Source organism: Aotus nancymaae, unplaced genomic scaffold, assembly GCF_030222135.1.
Source record: "Aotus nancymaae isolate 86718 unplaced genomic scaffold, 86718_ANA_hifiasm-v0.15.2.pri h1tg000029l, whole genome shotgun sequence".
Classification (NCBI taxonomy): domain Eukaryota; kingdom Metazoa; phylum Chordata; class Mammalia; order Primates; family Aotidae; genus Aotus; species Aotus nancymaae.
The window spans coordinates 80,600,804-80,620,522 of NW_026988442.1; the positions used below are offsets into that span (position 1 = coordinate 80,600,804).

General features: G+C 36.7%; 1 protein-coding gene across 1 annotated transcript in view; it reads left to right on the forward strand.

Annotated features, from left to right (window-relative positions):
- Window positions 1-19,719, forward strand: part of DPP10 (dipeptidyl peptidase like 10) — a 1,408,189-nt gene that overhangs the window by 449,454 nt on the left and 939,016 nt on the right. The gene's annotated exons all lie outside the window — the stretch shown is intronic.

The window sequence follows — 19,719 nt, forward strand, 5'->3', positions numbered from 1 at the left end:
CTCAAAGATATTATGCAATATCGGGAGACAGATGAATTGACAAGACATAGTGAAAGAGATATTTATAATGGCATCACCAGCAGAGCAGGAAAAGCCACGGAGCAGAGCAGATGGGGAATAAGGTTCTTTGTTCTATTTGGTGGGCTTCCATTCACAATTTTTTCCATAATTTGTAGGTGGACCCCATTCAGCCTGCAGCTTCCCTCTAATCATGGGAAGCAGAGTAGCAAATTAGACAAGCTCTCTGTGAATTCCAAAAGCTTTGGATTTGAACTCTGGCCCTGCCTTTTACTAGCTTGGGGATTTTGGATGATCAGTTGCATCCTTCTTTTACAAAATGAGAAAAATGATATATGCATGATTCCAATCATTGTCGTAAGGATTAAATTTGATGACATATGTCATGATGGGATTTTTCTCCCTACTTTTCCAGCTACTCAAGCCCTAAACCAGCTGTCCCCTTTTCCTTATCTTTGCTCAATGTCCTCATGTAATCCATGGGAAAGTCCAGTTAACTCTGCTTCCAAGACACATCTTGTACCTGCTCATTTTTCTCCATCTTCCCTGATACCTTCTAGAGCAGGAATTCTTAATCTTGGCACTATTGACATTTGGAGCCATGATCAGCTACGTAATTCACACGACTCATGGAAAAATGAAAATGTGGGGTATCTTGTTCAAAATAAAGGAAAAATATAACCCTAAAAGTACTAAAGTATAACGACTTTTCTTTCTTCTGCAGTCTCTCCCTTGACTTGTCATCAGGTTAATTTGCCATTCAAATGTCATTCTAAGTTTTTAAAAAAAGTTAAATTACTAGCATGAATGTTATCAATCATCTTTATATTATACAATGCCACCTTTAAATGAAAATATATGAGCATTTAATTTGTATGCAGAATCACCAAAATTACACAATTAGTATTTCATTGCTTGTGTATGTATATGTATTTTGTTCTTGCCAGAACAGTAGAAACACTGTACAAAACTAATTCAACTGCTTTCATTTAACTTCTTGATATGTTCATATTCTAAATTCATTCTGATGAAGAAAAAGGAAAGGGAAACAAGGGTGGTCCTACCGTTCTTCCACTTCCCTTCAATATTATTATTTTCATAGTAAGCTACTGGCTCACAGAGAGGAGTAACAACAATAAGAAAGGATACATAAGGTTCCTACGTATGTGTGATTCTTCGAAAGCCTTGGCCTACTTTCGGCTTTGGAAGCAATTTCAAGCAGAAAACATAGATACTTGAGGCCTCAAGACCTGCTTACTCAATCACAGAGGGAACATAGTTACACTGAACTCACTGTAAGTCTTGTTGAAATGCCGCAGACCATAGGTCCACTGGAATTCTGTGCTCATTGGTTACGGCAAACAATGATCGGCAGACACATGCAATCCGCCTGTCTCGAGGGCATACAGGCATGCTTTATGGTCCCAAATGACTTTACTTCCAAATCATAAGTTCCATGATAACAATTTTTAAGAAATTTCAAGATGGCGATAGCAGCATGATAAATCTAATGTGGCATCCTTTGAGTGTGGGTGTGACCCTATGGAGTTGCACAAGTTGCAAACCTACGAAGTTGTCCCTGTAAACATGGGAAAATTCTTTTAGTGGGGGAACTCTTCTGCATACTGTGTGATGTTTAGAAGCATTCCTGGCCTCTACCTACTAGATGCTAGTAGCAGCTCCCACCCCATACCGGCCAGAGATGAGAATCCAGACATTGCCAAATGTCCCCTGGGGGAAAAATGCCTCTAGGTGAGAATCACTGTTTCAGATCAAATCACACTGGTCTCTTGTCTGGTTCGCAGGTTGGGCACCTAACCAGCCTCTCTGGCTTTCAAGACTTTTATCTCACATTTCAGTCACTACATAAAACCATGCTCCTTTAAAAAGAACCTGCCGTTCCTCTGCTTAAACGCTCCCATGCCCACTTCTCCAGCTTCCTCCTACATGCAAACACTACCATCCCCATGTCCCTGGCTTAAAAAGCCCTTTGAACGTATTTCCCTGACTACCTTTCCTTCAAGTGCCTCTGCTTTCCTCTTGCCTCCTGCACTCAGGAGAACTCGTGTTCTCATTTTGACTTACTAGCTTTTTTTATGTTGCTCAACATACCAAGCTGGTGCATATATCAGGACCCTCGTCCTAGCATTTTCCTAGGCCAGAATGTTCTCGATTAATGGCTTCCTGGCTGACTCCTTATGTTTCAGAATTTAAAAACTATGTTCTTCAAGTGAGTTTTTTTGATCCTCAAAACAATATATCTATTCAGTTATTCTCAATCCCTGCATTTGTATTTTTTGTATGACTCCTACTCTGTTAGTTTTTCTTGTTTAGTTATCTTGTCAATTTTCCCTTTTCCTTCCTCACTAAAATAAAATTCACTAAGAGCAGAGACATTATGTATTTGCTGCTTTCTCCAAAATCCCAGTGCATTGAACAGTGTCAGGTTACTACTCTGTAGGAAATGCTCAAGAAAGAGTTGTTGCATGTCTGTAAGGTAGAAATAAAATGCCTGTTACATACTAGCTGTTGAATATATGAAAAGTTAAAAGGTTATATCTCCTTTCTGTCTTCTCCCACTACATAATTGTTTTGGGCCCACCAGTTTGAAATTTGAACACAGCCCATCCCAGAATTATTTTCTGTTCCTCAGACTATGATGACTGCTGTTGATACGTTTTATCGATTACTTTTGTTGTTGTTGTTGTTTGTTTCGTTTTATTTATTTATTTTTTTTGAGACGGAGTTTCGCTCGTTACCCAGGCCGGAGTGCAATGGCACGATCTCGGCTCACCGCAACCTCTGCCTCCTGGGTTTAGGCAATTCTCCTGCCTCAGCCTCCTGAGTAGCTGGGATTACAGAAACGCGCCACCATGCCCAGCTAATTTTTTGTATTAGTAGAGATGGGGTTTCACCATGTTGACCAGGATGGTCTCGATCTCTTGCCCTCATGATCCACCCGCCTCGGCCTCCCAAAGTCGATTACTTTGAAAGCTATCTTGTTTCACTTTTTAGCTTGTCCAAAAGCTCAGGAAACTACTCTTTCCCTAAAAACTAAATGTAATGTTGCATACACTGATTGAACACTTAGTTAATATTTATGTCATCAAAGATATTTTGTTGTTATTGATATAAACAAAAGACACTAGTCTGAGAATCAGGAAATTTAGGGTCAGATTCCTGGGTTTGCCATCAGTAGTCATTACATTTTGAACAAGCTTCTTCTCTTTCTTTATCTTTATTTTTTCAGAAGGGGTCCCTAGGGAATCTTTTATCTTTAAATATGAGCTAAGTCTTTAAAATTCTCTAAGTTCTAAAAGTCTATATTATATAGAACATGTGCAACATAGTGAGAAATGGCAGATACAGGTAACAGGGGGATGGAGGCAGCAAACCACCTTGCCATGTATGTACCTGTGCAGCAACCCTGCATGATCCGCACATGTACCCCAGAACCTAAAGTACAATTAAAAAAAAAAAAGAAAATTTGCAAGCATTGTTTTAGGATAAAAAAATTTATAAAATTATCAGAAAGGTACTATGGTAGGAAAATAATAAGAAATATTCTCTAGTAATATGTTTGGCTTTTTAATAAAGTCCATTAGAGTTGTAGTGCTTTATAATCTTTAAAAATTAAACCTTTGGAAAACTCTATCAAGAAACATGTTCCTCAAACTAAAACATTAATTAAAATATGTCAGATATGCCAGAGTAAAAGCAAATTGATCAACTTTCAAAACCATTTCCTTTTTAATGACCATATTGCTAGGAAAAGCTATTTGGAAAGACATTTCTTGCTGAACTCTGAAAATTAGACAAATAAAATCTTATCTACAATACAGTTCTCCAATTGCTATGTGTCTGAATGGGAAGGGGAATATATTTACAAATGGATTCTTCCAACCCTTAATAAAGTCAAGATATAGTGCTTGCCCTTGGCGAAACTGTAGTTGACCATTCATCCTGGTGACATTCTGTCAATCCTCCGTCACTCCAATCTACCTTCCATTTGCTGACCATCAATTCCACTTGCAGGACAAGATTTACAATTGTCAGAAGCCAATCAACCTCTTTGAGGTGCTGCAGGGCCATAGTTATCATTCAAGCAGGGGTTAAAGGAAAGGACAGAGGAGGTGGCTGGTATTGTTGGGCACGGATTGCTGCTCTGGTCTTCTCTCTCTTCTCTTCCCTCACCTGTTTGTGTACCTGGTTCTTATATCAGCACCCTCCTGGAACTCTGGATATAAAAACCCCTTAAGAGACCTTTGTTGATGCCTCACAGACACCACTACTATCCCTTGCTGTCTCCCTCTTGTGTTCCTCTTTGATCATTGATGTAACTGATGACTGCTTGTGGGTTATCGATGAGAGCCAGTAGTGTCCTCCAGTTGCTGTGTTTTCTATTTGCCAAGGTTCTCTGATATTTGTCACGTTAGATTCATGGATGGCTTTTTGGAGTTCATTTTTCCAAAGCCTCACCAACTGCAGAAATCCTCTCTATAACATCTCCAAAAGATAATCTATCTTACAGTTTCTGCTTAAATAGCATTGAATGGCAAAGAAATCGTTAGATTTTGAGGCAGTTCATTCTACTGTTAAACATTTCTAATTGGTAGAAGGTAGTTTCTCATCTTGACTCAAACTAAACTTACCTCTAACTTCCATTCATTGATCTCAGTTCTATTCCATCTGAAGCGATACAGAATGTGATTACTTATTTTTTCCTTGAGTATCATAATAGATATCATGTTCCTTTAAAACACAGGTTCAAAACTGGTGTTATGTAGCATAAATAAAACTCATAATTATGCTTTTTTTGTACGATGATGCTCCTACTCTGTTTTTTAACGTTTGATGGACTTATTTGTATTTTGCCATCATTCTATAGTACTTACTATGTGTCAGTAATTTTTAAAACATCCTGCAAACAGTAACTCATATGCTATTTATAATAACCCTAATAGATAGAGTTCTATTATTCTATTATTATTCCCTTCTCAATGATGTAAAAACTAAGGCACAAGCAAGTTAGTAGTGGATCTGGGATCCCAACCAATGCTAACTGGCCCTTGTCATGATGCCATGCTGTGTCCTTTTAAGTATTAACATGGTACAGGGTAATCTGGATTTTCACTTTCCTTGAAACATGGGATGCTCTAGTTATATGGGCCTTATAGTCCTATAATATAGTAACCTGATAATAAAGCAATTCATAAAGATCATGGTATGCTAAAGAAATTGAGGCCATATAGAATTTAAAATGTTTGAGTGCATTTTAATAGTATTAATGATTTAAGATCCTGTGGAAAACAGGGAACTGTGAATATGGTAAAGAATCCTGGCTAGACATTCCATCCAGAAAGAGCAGTTCTAAAATTTTGCTGCATTGAATAAATGTCTTTGTCACTGAGAATGAAAGAGGAAAAAGTGCCTTTTATAAATGCTAGAAGAATAAATGATTCAGTTACAGTTACTTGGAATGAATTAAACTAACTAATTAATTATTTCAAGGCTTATAGAATTATGCTTTCCTGACCCAGGCAAAAATATATATCATATGCTGAATATTTACAAGATAGTCAGAAGCACTATGGAGGAGAAAAGGACTAGCAATTTCCTTGTTTAAAGCATGGGCAAGTTTCGGAATAATTCCTTTAAAAATACAGAACTTTAGTCTTTAAGGACTCATAATAATTTTGTTTGAATAATTTTAGAAAAAAGCTAGATATGTATATGCCATGAATTGATGTGTAAAAATTACTTTCACATATCCTTCCTTCTTTGATTCATACAGCAAGCGTTTGAGTAGATAGAGTAAATAGGATCAATGCTCCTTTTTTTATGTGGGATTTGTTTTATTATCTTTCAAAAACTTTCTCATAATGGCCAGGTATGCAAAGCATTGCAAGTATCTGAATTTGGACTCATGAAATTCTTCCAGATTTAGTTTTTTTCTGCCTGTTCTGAGCCTCTTAATAAACTGACATCCCTCACTGCCCAAACCTTTTTGACCCCAAATCTTTGATTCATTTCTTTAAGTAGCCTATATAAATGGAAATCCTAGTTTGGGGCTATTTGCATCCCACCTGGAATTCACATGGGACATTAAACCCAGAGATTACACCTCTCCTGATACCCATGGTCCAGCTCAGCCCACAGCATCACTAGACTATGACTACAGTCTTCCTCAGTCCCAACTTGACAAGATAAGAGACTGGAGATCATAAGAAAAAAAAAAAAGTTAAAAGAACAAGTTAAATTATCAGGCCATGCTCAGTACAGGGATTAGAGATTTATAATTGGGTTGAGCTACAAATAACAGAAAAACTGTGAATAATATTTACTTAATCATTAAGGTAATGACCAGAGATTACCTGTTTAGGAATAGAAAGACTCAGGGTCAAGGAGCTAGACTCCTACTATGGTTCCGTCACCCCTGCTTCCATTTCCAAGGTTACCCCAGGATCCAAGATGGTAACTAGAGCTCCAGTGCCTTCACTTGCACTTCAAGTTTGCAGAATAGGAAAAAAAAAAAAAAAAAAAAAAAAAAAGGAAATCTCTGGCCCCTCCATTTAGGAGCCCTTATAAGACTCTGAAGTTATACTGAGCTGCAATCCTTGTTTCTCCAGCCATGAGTTCTTGGATGTTCTCTGAGCCTCACCTTTTTCTATATAATCAGGATATACATTTACCACTATACTGGGAGGGTTTTTTCTTTTTTCACTTTTCCATTAAATGAATTATTTTAAGGCTTGTGCAATTATCCTTGCCTGACCCAGAAAATCATCACCCCTATTGTCATCAGATACTATCATTACTATTGTCACTATTATCAGCTGATTAGTTGTAAAATTCGCATAAACTCCAGGCTTTTCATATTAAATTCTTTGTTCCTTGTATTTTACTTTACATGTATTTAAGAGTTACTATAGTTTAAGTATCTGCAACAAGTTTAGCAAAATCATATTCATTCTTTTAATGCCTATTTAGTGACAAGCCTGTTCCTTCTCCTCCTTTTTTTAAAGTATTTTTGTCCAAATATCACCCTACCTCCATCTGCTCGTGTGTATTTCTGACCAAAGGCAAACATTTAAGGAGAGAAATGTTATTAACTCCAATGTTTCTTTGGCCATTTTTAATACAGAAATAGTCAAAGATCTGGAGAAAGAAGGGTGCTGGGAATCAGAGCACCTCACTCTCTGGTTATGCCCACATGAGGAATTAAAATGGAAATTACATTACCAAAAAAACTTTAATAACAAGCAAAGAAGAAAGAAAAATCTTTAAGAAATTAATCAGTAAAGACTTCAGAATAGGAAACATCAAGATGGCTTTAAAATGATTTCGTTTTAGACATTTGGCAAGTGTGAAAAAAGTCACTCAAACTGATTGATTAGCTGAATTTATCTAAGACAGTTGATCTCATCTCCTCTTAGACACAATCTAAAGATCCATTATACACTGATGTTTTTTAATAGATTCATTTATATTTTATTAATACATAATAACTGTACATATTGATGGGGCACATATATTTTGACACATGCATACAAAGTGTAATAAATCACATATTTAGAGTATCTATCACCTCAAACATTTATCGTTTCTTTGTTTTGAGAAATTTCAAATAGTCTCTTCTAACTATTTTGAAATATTCACTAAGTTATTCTTAACAAGTCTGTCCACTGTCTAACATTCTACTCTCCACCTGCATGAGATCCACTTTTTTAGTTGCCATATATGAGTGAGAACATGAAATAGCCATCCTCATGTGCCTGACTTACTTCACTTACCATAATGACCTCCGGTTCCGTCCATCTTGCTGCAAATGAAAGGATTTTGTGGTGTTTTTTTTTTTTTTTTTGGCTGAATAATATTCCATTATGTATATATGCCACATTTTCTTTATCCATTCATCTATTGATCAACACTTAGACTGGTTCCATATCTTGACTATTGTAAGTAGTGCTGCAATAAATATGGGAATGCAGATTATGTATTCATTTTCAAGACAAAATATACTTGGCTTCCTTCTTTCATAACATATGGAATGGGGTTTAAGAGAAAGGTGTGTGATTATCTTTTCTAGGAGTTAGTGACAGTCTGGCAAACAAATTTTTCATCTAGAGTACTGACTTATTTGCATCTGTTGGATTTGAAAGAAGATTCAAATAGTAGATGACCTCATAGGTAAATTTTTTTTTCATTTGTCTCCCTCCCTTCTTCTCTTAAATTAGCATATATTTATCAAACACTACAGTCAGTCAAGGCATGAGTAAAAAATATTTTATAAGATATAGTCCCTACCCTCAAGCAATTTACTGTCTAGCAATGATTCATGTTTTTGTTATTTCACTAGTTTTCTGCTCAATCATCTGTCACTATCATTACTCTTATTATCATCTCATGATATCCTAATTTCTCTATAGCATTGTATTACAATTCTATTGGACCAATTTATTTAAACTCTTTTAAAACTTTCACTTAATCGTCTCTAAGGAATTTCAGGACTTGAGAATAATGAAAGTTAATATCTTTAAATTTGCAGTGTGCCTTTTCTTTCTCTGAAAAAGCAAACAGTGCACAATTTTCAAATGATTTCAAAGTGCAAATTGGAAAGCTGCATTGTAATGAGGAAAAAGAAATCAAACATGATTCAAATATTGTACCTAAGCCTCCATTGTGGTGGGTGCATGGGTGTCTTTGTGGTAATTGAAATACTTGACAGAAAATTTAAAGAAAACAACAACACAAAATGTGATTGAGAATGGATTTAAGAGGGTGATAAATTCAATAGGACTTTTAATCATTATATGTAAAATGTTGTGGAAGACAGTGACCACTTCCTCTCACTGACAGGTGGTTTCCTATGCAGTCAATGAGCTTCACTCAAGACTAGAAGAAATAGACTCTGGGAACTTTTGAATTAGGCAGGAGAACATGCTCAGTAATTTAGAGAGTTTAGCTCTAATAAAGACTAAGATGATTGTATATAATGGGATTGTACTGTTTTAGCAATCCTGGCTTAGATGACAAATGCTACCATGTAAAGTATTTTATGACAACAGGTATTATAAGAGATTATACTTATTCCCTGTGGAACTTTTTCGCCTCCGTTTTACCTACTCTTAGAATCTATGCTGAATAAGTGAATCGTTGAGGCTGTGAAATTTGATTCTTTTAAAACACTATGGGGAAATGTTGAATAAATCTGCATAAAAGACATCCACAACATAAAGTTGAGAAGCTTAGCTTATGTGTTAATCATTGCTTTGTGCTGTTTGCAAAACAACCACCAAATTTGGCCCAAGACAAAATAAAGAATATTGCCTCATTAACAAATTTGGCAGCGCTATAGTGACAGTAATCACATTTTTATTCTATTTTCATATTCGAGACTTCAAAGCAGCTTAAAAAATATTCATTAACAAAGCAGGTTGCAGCATGCCAACCAGTAGCTGCATCAGCACAGTCATATATAATTTTGTGAGTATTATCTAGGAGGGCAGAGTTTAGCTATAACTGCAGGAAATATACACACACAAAGAAACATGCCAGATAAGATTAATGAAAATGTGCTGTTAAAAATAAATACGTTTCTCAATGAAAGGGGGGAAATCCTGCAGCATAATTTGTCGTTTGGATATTAAGTGCTGTGGTCAATCGTTAATGAGGAACATCACTTAAGAAACTTTACAAATACTGAACTTTGCTAAATACAATTATATAAAATGGTGAGGAAGTATACAAAATGTGCCAAGTTTTTCAAACTTTTTCAAAAAATTATCAAGTACATTAAAGCATTTACTTACAAAAGTAAAAAATCCAGTAATATGAATGAAACAATGAGAGAAATCAGTTTCAAAACCAAGTGTGAGGCAGATGTTGTGAAATTGTATTCATTTGTATTGAAAAAGGTATGAAAGTGAGAAAATCAGAAACTTTGGTGTCTCAAAGAAGATGGAGGCAAAAGGCTAGACTGGAGCAAGGACATGAGCTAGCAGCTGTCTGAACATCAGTACTTGTTTATCTTCCTGATGCCAGTGCTACTCTGACCCAGGTTACCTAGGTTTGTGTACTTAATCACATATGTTGGAAATGAAGCCAATCCTACCTGTGTATTTTCTGGATGGCTCATTCATCTATATATATAAATATGAAGATCTAGAAAATCATTTATTTTGTCTTCCAAATCAAACCAGAAGTGTCAATGTAGAGGAGGAGCAATGGCCCACTGTGCTCTTGATAATGGGTGATATGCCTCTCTCATAGGTCTGGCTCTTGGCTGTGCAATGGGAGCTATTTGGGTCCCATGTAGCCAACATCTAGTAGATACCTTAGGTTTCTTCAGATAATATTCAGATGCCAAAATATCATGACCCTTTAGTACATTTGTTGTAACTGATTATATTGGATCCACTCTGAGCCATTTGAATACCTTATCTATCCTTTATCTATCACCTATCTTTATCTATCTATCTATCTATCTATCTATCTATCTATCTGTCTGTCTGTCTGTCTGTCTGTCTGTCTGTCTGTCTATCTATCTATCTATCTATCTGTCTGTCTAACCTATCTATAAACTAATAGGTTTAGTTAGTGAAATAAGTTTTTTTTTTTTTTTTTGAGACGGAGTTTCACTCGGTACCCAGGCTGGAGTGCAATGGCGCGATCTCGGCTCACCGCAACCTCCGCCTCCCGGGTTCAGGCAATTCTCCTGCCTCAGCCTCCTGAGTAGCTGGGATTACAGGCACGCGCCACCATGCCCAGCTAATTTTTTGTATTAGTAGAGACGGGGTTTCACCATGTTGACCAGGATGGTCTCGATCTCTTGACCTCGTGATCCACCCGCCTCGGCCTCCCAAAGTGCTGGGATTACAGGCTTGAGCCACCGCGCCCGGCCGTGTGAAATAAGTTAATAAGACATGAGGAATAATTATGTGACCTAGGCTAGGGTTACATTAAATTATAGAGATGATGAAACAAGTTGTTTGCATCATTGGATATGTTCTCACAGTTTTTCTAATGTCACAGTTAGTGCTGGAAATGTGGAAATGTTCTTTCCTCAGGTCAATTCAAAGAGGCACCAGAGATCTTAACAGTCCATTGCATATATGCTGAGAGCAAATACACTGAGTCAGTAATATATATATAGTGATCATCAAAATCCAGACATTGACCAGATAGCTCATGGGGTTCTAAAACTATAGTAGGCACGTAACCCATTTTCTCTCCAGCAGCAAATATATAAATATGTGTGTTTATATGCATGTTTGTTTTAAAAAGTGTATCTTTTAAAATAAAAGACTTGGAGACATTTATAAGTAATGCATGTAATGACATAAAAATAAATAAATAATAAAATGAATGCCATTTGATCCAGCAATCCCACTAGTAGGTATGCACCCAAGGGAAAATAAGTCATTATATGAAAAAGACACATACACACGTATGTTAATAGAAGCACAATTATCAATTGCAAAAATATGAAACCAACTAAATACCCATCGACCAACAGAAAATGTGGTTTATATATACCATGGAACACTACTCAGCCATAAAACAGAATAAAATAATGGCCTTTTCAGCAACTTGGATGGAGTTGAAGGCTGTTATTCTTAGTAAAGTAACTCGGGAATAGAAAACCAAGTAGTGTATATTCTCACTTATAAGTGGCAGCTAAGCTATGAGGATGTAAAGGCATAAGAATAATGTAATGGACTTTGGGGACTCTGGAAGAAGGGTGGAAGGGGAAATGAGGGCTAAATGACTAAATATTGGGTATAATTGGGTACAGTGCACACTTGTCGGGGGACAGTTGCACCTAAATCTCAGAAATCACCACTAAAGAACTTATCCATTAAAACAGAAAACCCCTGTACCCCCAAAAACAAGTAAACAAAAAAATAAGAATGCAGGCAGAGATATCTACCTCATAATCTAATGCCAAGACTACTGGCTAAAAATAAATAAATAAATTTATTTTGTCTAAATAAAGAAGAGAATGTGTCCCTATAGTAGAATGATTTATAATCCTTTGGATATATACCCAGTAATGGGATTGCTGGGTCAAATGGAATTTCTATTTCTAGGTCCTTGAGGAATGGCCACGCTGTCTTCCACAATGGTTGAACTAATTTACACTCCCACCAACAGTGTAAAAGTGTTCCTATTTCTATAAGGACACATGCACACGAATGTTCACTGCAGCACAGTTTACAATATCAAAGACCTGGAACCAACCCAAATGCCCATCGATGATAGACTGGACAGGAAAAATGTGGCACATATACACCATGGAATATTATGCAGCCATCAAAAACGATGAGTTCACGTCCTTTGTAGGGACATGGATGAACCTGGAAACCATCATTCTCAGCAAACTGACACAAGAACACAAAATCAAACACCGCATGTTCTCACTCATAGGCAGGTGTTGAACAATGAGAACACATGGACACAGGGAGGGGAGCACTACACATGGGGGTCTGTTGGGGGGAAATAGGGGAGGGACAGTGGGGAGTGGGGAGTTGGGGAGAGAGAGCATGGGGAGAAATGCCAGATATAGGTGAAGGGGAGGAAGGCAGCAAATCACACTGCCACGTATGCACCTATGCAACAATCTTGCATGTTCTTCACATGTACCCCAAAACCTAAAATGCAATAAAAAAATAAAAAATAAAAGAAAGAAAGAAAGAAAGAAATAAAAAAGAAGAGAATACCTAAAATATAATGAAACCAAAACTAGGAAAATTATGAATGAAATAAAATGCCAAGTAAAAGAAAAGAGAAAAAACCAACTTAAGGATGCCAAACACTCACAATTTTTATAGTTTACTTTCCTGATGTGTAAAGCTAAAAGAGAAGAACCAGTTTATTGGTGCTATTCAGTTCTAAAATGTCAAATTTCATTCTCACATCCACTCTGAGAAAAGAAAGGCAAGTTCTTACTTCCCAAACTGTAAGTGAAAAAAATTCAGGCATAGAAAAATCAGATGTCAAATACAGAATCACACAATTGCTTACTGAAAGATTTGGAATTAAGACCAAGCATATCAGCTCCTGGCCAAGTGTATTTTTCCTAATGTCCCAGGGTAGATAGGCCAGGAGCTACTACACATTATCTGGGGTTAGAGGAGACTGGTTTTGCTTCCCAAAAGGCAAGTGATACAGTAATGGACAATGACATGAGAGGGCTGTGCTTGTGTTTCTTGTGGGCTGTAGTCACAGAATCATACACGGCACATAGAGGACACTCGCAATTCAACAAGTGTTGTTGATTAATTAAATACAGCTTGCCTCTTACAGCATTCATGATTTCCAGTACAAATCAACCGGGTAGAACATCATGTAAGAATATCAGCCTTCCAGTAAGCAGCTAGACTTTTATTCTCATTGAGCTAGGAATACATATGAGTAAACATATTGTTAACCATTGAAACATGCTCATTCCAGTTCATTTGACCATGACTCTGGATCATTTTTTCTGGCCTCTTACAATGTATTAGTAAAATCCTGACTTATTCACTTGACTGATGATAGCATATTCCTGAGAGTTATGTGTTGATGGAAAATAAAAAATAGATGTGTATCTACATTGCTAATCCTACTACTGAAAAAAGCAACTGAACATTGAACAATGCCTTAAGATGTGACAAAAGCCAACCTGCTCTTACCTGGGCTCAGGCTGGGATCTAAGATGCCCTCACTCACAGGCCGGGCATTTAGGTGGGGTGATAGAAGCAATTGGAACCCCCATTTCACCAACATCTAGCAGTCAGTTTAAGGTTCCTCATATGGCATTTGGATTTTAAAAACATCAGGAATATAACAAACAAAAAATAAAACAAAACCAAGAATTTTCAGACCTCTGTGTACATAATGATTGCTAATGGGAGAAACTAGAATTCCTGGAGCCATTTTTGTCTTTTTTCAGCCTTTACAATGCTAGCTTAATTTCACTTTTTTTTCTAATTGCCTTGTAAAATACAAATAAGTTATTAAACTTACTTGGCTCTTTTTCCTGTTAATATATTAAAGACACCTTATAAATCAAATGAATAAGAATGTATCAAGGAGCTATTATACAGTTCTGAAGTCTAAAATAGGTTTCACTGAGCTAAAATCAGTGTATTGGAGGATCTGCATTCCTTTCTAGAGACTCCAAAGGAGAATTCTTTTTCTTGCTTTTCCATCTTCTAGATCCCTATTCAGTTCCTCCTGGCCACTTCCTCCATCTTCAAATCCAGCAATGGGCAGCCAAGTTTTCCTCCATCTCTTCAATCTGACTCTTGCTTTTCTGTCTCCCTCTTCCACATTTATTTTATTTTATTTCGATAGGTTTTTGAGGAACAGGTGGTATTTGGTTACATAAGTTCTTTAGTGGTGATTTCTGAAATTTTGGTGCACCTGTCACCCTAGCACTGTACACTGTACCCTATGTGCAGTCTTTTATCCCTCACCCCATTTCATCCTTCCCCCCACAATGAATTCCCAAAGTCTATTGTATAATTCTTATGCCTTTGCATCCTCATAGCTTAGCTTCCACTTAGATGTGAGAACATACAATGATTGTTTTTCCATTCCTGAGTTACTTCACTTAGAATAATGGTCTCCAATACAAGTTGGAGAGATTTTTATCAAAGAAAAACTACTGCGGCAAACTGTTCTCTTTAGATCTGGGTGACCATTTCTCATAGAAAGGGCGAAGCAACAATGTTGACAAGCCTTTGTCAGACCAGAACTACTGCTAGCGTTTGGGTTAAGGCCAGGATTAACGAAATGTATAGTCCCCACTGGTGGCTGCCTCTTGCTATTTGGCTGTTCTTGCATTGCTCTAAAGAGGTACTTGAGACTGGGTAATTTATAAAGAAAAGAGGTTTAGTTGGCTCATGGTTCCACAGGCTGTAAAGGAAGCATGCTGCTGGCATCTACTAGGCTTCTGGGGAGGCCTCAGAAACCTTACAATCATGGCAGAAGCCAAAGGGGGAGAAATCATGGCACACGGTAAGAATGGGGGTAGGGAGAGAGAGTAGAGGGGCAGGTGCTACAAACTTTTAAATGACCAGAACCCACAAGAACTCAGTCACCATCACGAGGACAGCACTAAGGGGATGGTGTTAAACCATTCATGAGAAATTCACTCCCATGTTCAAATCACCTCCCACCGGGCCCTATCTTCAATACTGGGGATTACAATGCAACATGGATTTGTGCAGGGACAAATATACAAACTATATTGCCCTTCAGTTTTACACTTTCTAGCTGTTTAACACTAACATTTAATGAGCATGGAAAGAAACTTATTTGCTATTAGAAATTTTTTATGTTTATTAAAATATGAGAGATTAATTACACATACTTGGTATAACATGGCCTTTGAATTTAAAATTACTGTCATTGGTTTTTTTATTCCTCATAAACTGAAATTGTTCATTTCTAATACCCTAGATGATTCTAGGCACCTAAATTCTTTATTTAAAAAAATGGAGGAGATATAAAAACATCTTCAGGAAATACATTCGTGGTACTCAATGAAGTCTGTAGAATATTGTGGTTTAGCACATGGAATATAGAATTGACTTCCTAGTTCCAATCCAAGTTCCTCCACTTGCTATTTGTGTTACCATAAGCAAATTATTTTAACATTCTTAAACATCACATTTCTAATTTGAATAAGAGAGATGATAATTTCAGCCTCCAAATATTGATGTAACAATTTAAAATAATGTGCAAAGAGTTCTTAACATAAACTCAGCATTCAGTAAGGTGGAGCTATTATCATTAATGTTGTTTATGAGAATGTCATTTCCATTATAAACTTCTAGGTCTTTAGATCCATGAATTTAATCAAATGATTTTGCTTTTGAACAAATTTAAAACAACACTGAGGAGAGTGGAAATGACATTGCTAGAAGAATGTATACTTTTATTTTTAGAACTGCGTTTTTGTGAAAATATTCAGAAAACATAATTCTGAATAACTACATAAATATGTCTCTAATGTTCTTTTAAAGTATGAACTCCTCTTTTACCTTCAATTTTCACTCTCACATTGCAAGTAAAAAAGAAGTCATCCAAAGCATCTTTTATGTCAAACGCAACACTGGCAGCAGCAACCCCTTTTACTAAGCTCTACTAGATACTCCATCATACAAATATTTGAATCCCATGTGGCCATTGAACGCCCCATATTTTTATTAATATGATGATATTGTAAAACCTCATAATAATGCCTACAAGATAGATTCACTTTCTAGTGGAATTTATGCAGTAGTTAATATTCTGAAAAATATTGTGATCTATGGTATTTTGGGGTTGAAAGGTTGAAATACCTTTGTCTGGCAGTGACTACAAAAGAATTTACTCATTCAAGCTACAGAGATTTATTAACTGTGTTAGCATCTGCTGTTTCATTAATTTTTAAAATATTTTATTTGCATAAGTTATCAAAAATCTGTTACAGATACATTTGTCTCTGTGTATAAACTGTCTTCCCTGAAGAGTCTTACAATACTTTTCTCTTCTTCCTCGTGCAGTACCTGTTCTGCAGTCATGTAGTCAGAGGTCTTGCTCTAGCTGTACTGATGGGGGCTACGTGGAAAGGTCATTCAGTTGCATGTAATACTGAGCTGTGTCAGTAAATGCTTTCTCATTAGCTTTCTTCTCTCCTGCTCCCTTCCTTCCCACTCTAACCCCTAGTCTGACATTCTCAGGTTACATTAATTCTGTCTCATGTTCTCTCCATTAGTGTGAATTATTTGTTATATTTTGCTTTAATTGCCATTTATTGTAGTCTTTTTTCAACTCTCTCCTTCTTGATTTCGTCCATTCCACCTTCATTATTTCCACCCTTTTCCTAAATGTCTCCCAAGGCACAGAGTCCCTAGGTTCTCCTTTATTTTGTTAGAACATTTAGTATGTTTCCTTTAATTTTTAAATCTCAGTAATGACTGATGCCTCTGAACACTTTGGGAATTGGGATTTTAGGTTAAAGAGAATTGATGGTATGAATTACAAAGAAATGATTTAGTTCAAAGTGACTGGATTAGTGAAGACTAAAATTTAAGATTATTTAAGATAGGCTCAAGAGAAAAAGATAAAAAACTAATCATAAAATGTTGCCCAAGGATTATGTCCTCTTAGAATATGTTCATTATTCCCAAAACATCCTTTGGCTGTAAATACAGATAATTCTAGTTTTATAGTTTTATAACTCTTCAGTTAATTCACAACTCCTTAAAAGTGAGGTTAGTGTCTTATACTCATTGAGAAACATCCCCAGAGTCTTGGCATTTCATCTTCTGTCTTTCAATATTGATTCCATTATGGAGCAGGTCACTCACCTTCCAAAAGTGGAAATCCTTCATCTGTAAAACAGTGGTAATTATGTGTACTTCAGAGTCTTAGTATCTAGAGACCACAGCAGCAAGATCAGGGACTACCATAAATGCTACTAGCATTTGGAGAAAAATATTCCGTAGTATATTAGAAAGTAGAGGTGTTGGTGTTAGTGAAAACCGGGTTTGAGTATCAGCTCATGGGGCATAATAATGGTTGGATCTTACATTTGTCACTTATACCATCTGACCCCGGGCTCTCATCTAAAAAATGAGTATCATAATAGCGCTGTATTAGAAGACATCAATGCCTGTGCTCAACAGAGCAGTGGGATCCACCTTCTCCTTCTGTGCATAGTTTTTCAGCACAGAGTAGAACGCACCAAATGTGTTGATTGATTGATTCCTATAACTTTGAATGTATCATTAAAAAACACAAACTAAGTAGGTCATAAGACTATAGTAGATAAAAGAAGAAGAATGTACAATTAATAGTGATATTGACACAAAATGACAGTTCGCAAGAAAATGTTCACGGATCTGTGTAATGATCAAGATTAAAGAAAATTTTACTTTGAAAACTAAGTTTGGTAATTATATTTAGCAGCAAAAAATGATGATCAAAACACTTCCAGTTAACACAAAGAATTTAAAGTTGTGATTAGTGTGTAGATAGAACTTGAATTTCATTTTGAAAGTGATTGAAGTTTGGGTTAAAGATGGAACTCAAAGAACAGCAATCTGCCACTTAAAGTTACTGTTACCTTTTTTGTATTAAAGTGTTTTCTTCTGTAATGATGTGCTGAGAGACAGAAATTCACTCAATTTGAGTTAAAATTCATACAGGATCCCCATGTTTCTCTTCTCAATTCCTCCTTACAATGGGCATTCCACTATAAGATAGCACAGATAACTTTACTCAGAACTCATTTACACATAGGATGCGCAGCCTGGAGGCCTCATAGCCCTTGTCATGGACTGAATTGTGCCCCTTCCAAATTCATATGTTGAAATCTTAACCCTCAATACTTCACAATGTGTCTATATTTGAAGATCTGGTCTTTAAAGAGATAAAATGAAGCCATTAGGATGGGCTCTAATCCAATATGACTGATGTTTTTATAAGAAGAGGGTATTAGGAGACCGGGCATGGTGGCTCACATCTATAATCCCAGTACTTTGGGAGGCCAAGGCAGGCGGATCACCTGAGGTTGGGAGTTTGAGACCAGCCTGACCAATATGATGAAACCCCGTCTCTACTAAAAATACAGTAAAAATTAGCCGAATGTGGTGGCGTGATCCTCCAATCCCAGCTACCCAGGAGGCTGAGATAGGAGAATCGCTTGAACCTAGGAGGCAGAGGTTGCAGTGAGTTGAGATCGCACCATTGCACTAAGCAACAAAGGAAAAAAAAAAGAGAAGAGGACATTAGGACACAGACACAGAGGGGAGATCATATGAAAACACCAGAGGAAAAGTTAACAGTAACATTTTTAAGTGGTCATCTACAAGCCAAAGAGAGAGGCTACAGAGTAACAACATCCCTGACAACGACCTGATCTAGGACTTCTAGCCTCTAGAATTGGAAGCAAATAAATTTCTATTGTTCAAGACATGCAGTCATGGTATTTGTTATGACAGCCTTAGCAAAATAAGACATCCTTGTCCACACTGTCTCTAGCACTGGATTTAGGAAAATCTTCTTATATTATCTTATTCCAAAATCTGCTCAGTATCTGAAAGGTAATATTCCCAGATCCAGATTTGTGTGACTCTGAGCACAACTTTTGAAATTTTATACATATTGAAATTTTATACATAATATATTACACACACACACACACACACACACACACACAATCGCTAATAAAAACTGTGACTCAGGCCTACCATTGTCATTTTTACCACTAATAATGTAACTTTTAGGGTTGAATGTACAAATAACACTTTAAAAAATTCTATATAATATTGCAAGCAGTTAATTTTGTTGCATAGTTTTATAGGGCTATATTTTTATCCTCCTGTAAAATATTTGAGTTTTTAAGGGAAGCCCCAAAAAATCACTGTATTAGAAAAAAAGATGTTCTCACTGTGTGTCTATCTAACTCTAAAATGCCGTATTAAAAATGATGGATAGGCCGGGCGCGGTGGCTCACGCCTGTAATCTCAGCACTTCGGGAGGCCGAGGCGGGCGGATCACGAGGTCAAGAGATCGAGACCAATCTGGCCAACATGGTGAAACCCCGTCTCTACTAAAAATACAAAAAAATTAGCCAGACGTGGTAGCACGCGCCTGTGGTCCCAGCTACTCGGGAGGCTGAGGTGGAAGAATCGCTTGAACCCAGGAGGCAGAGGTTGCAGT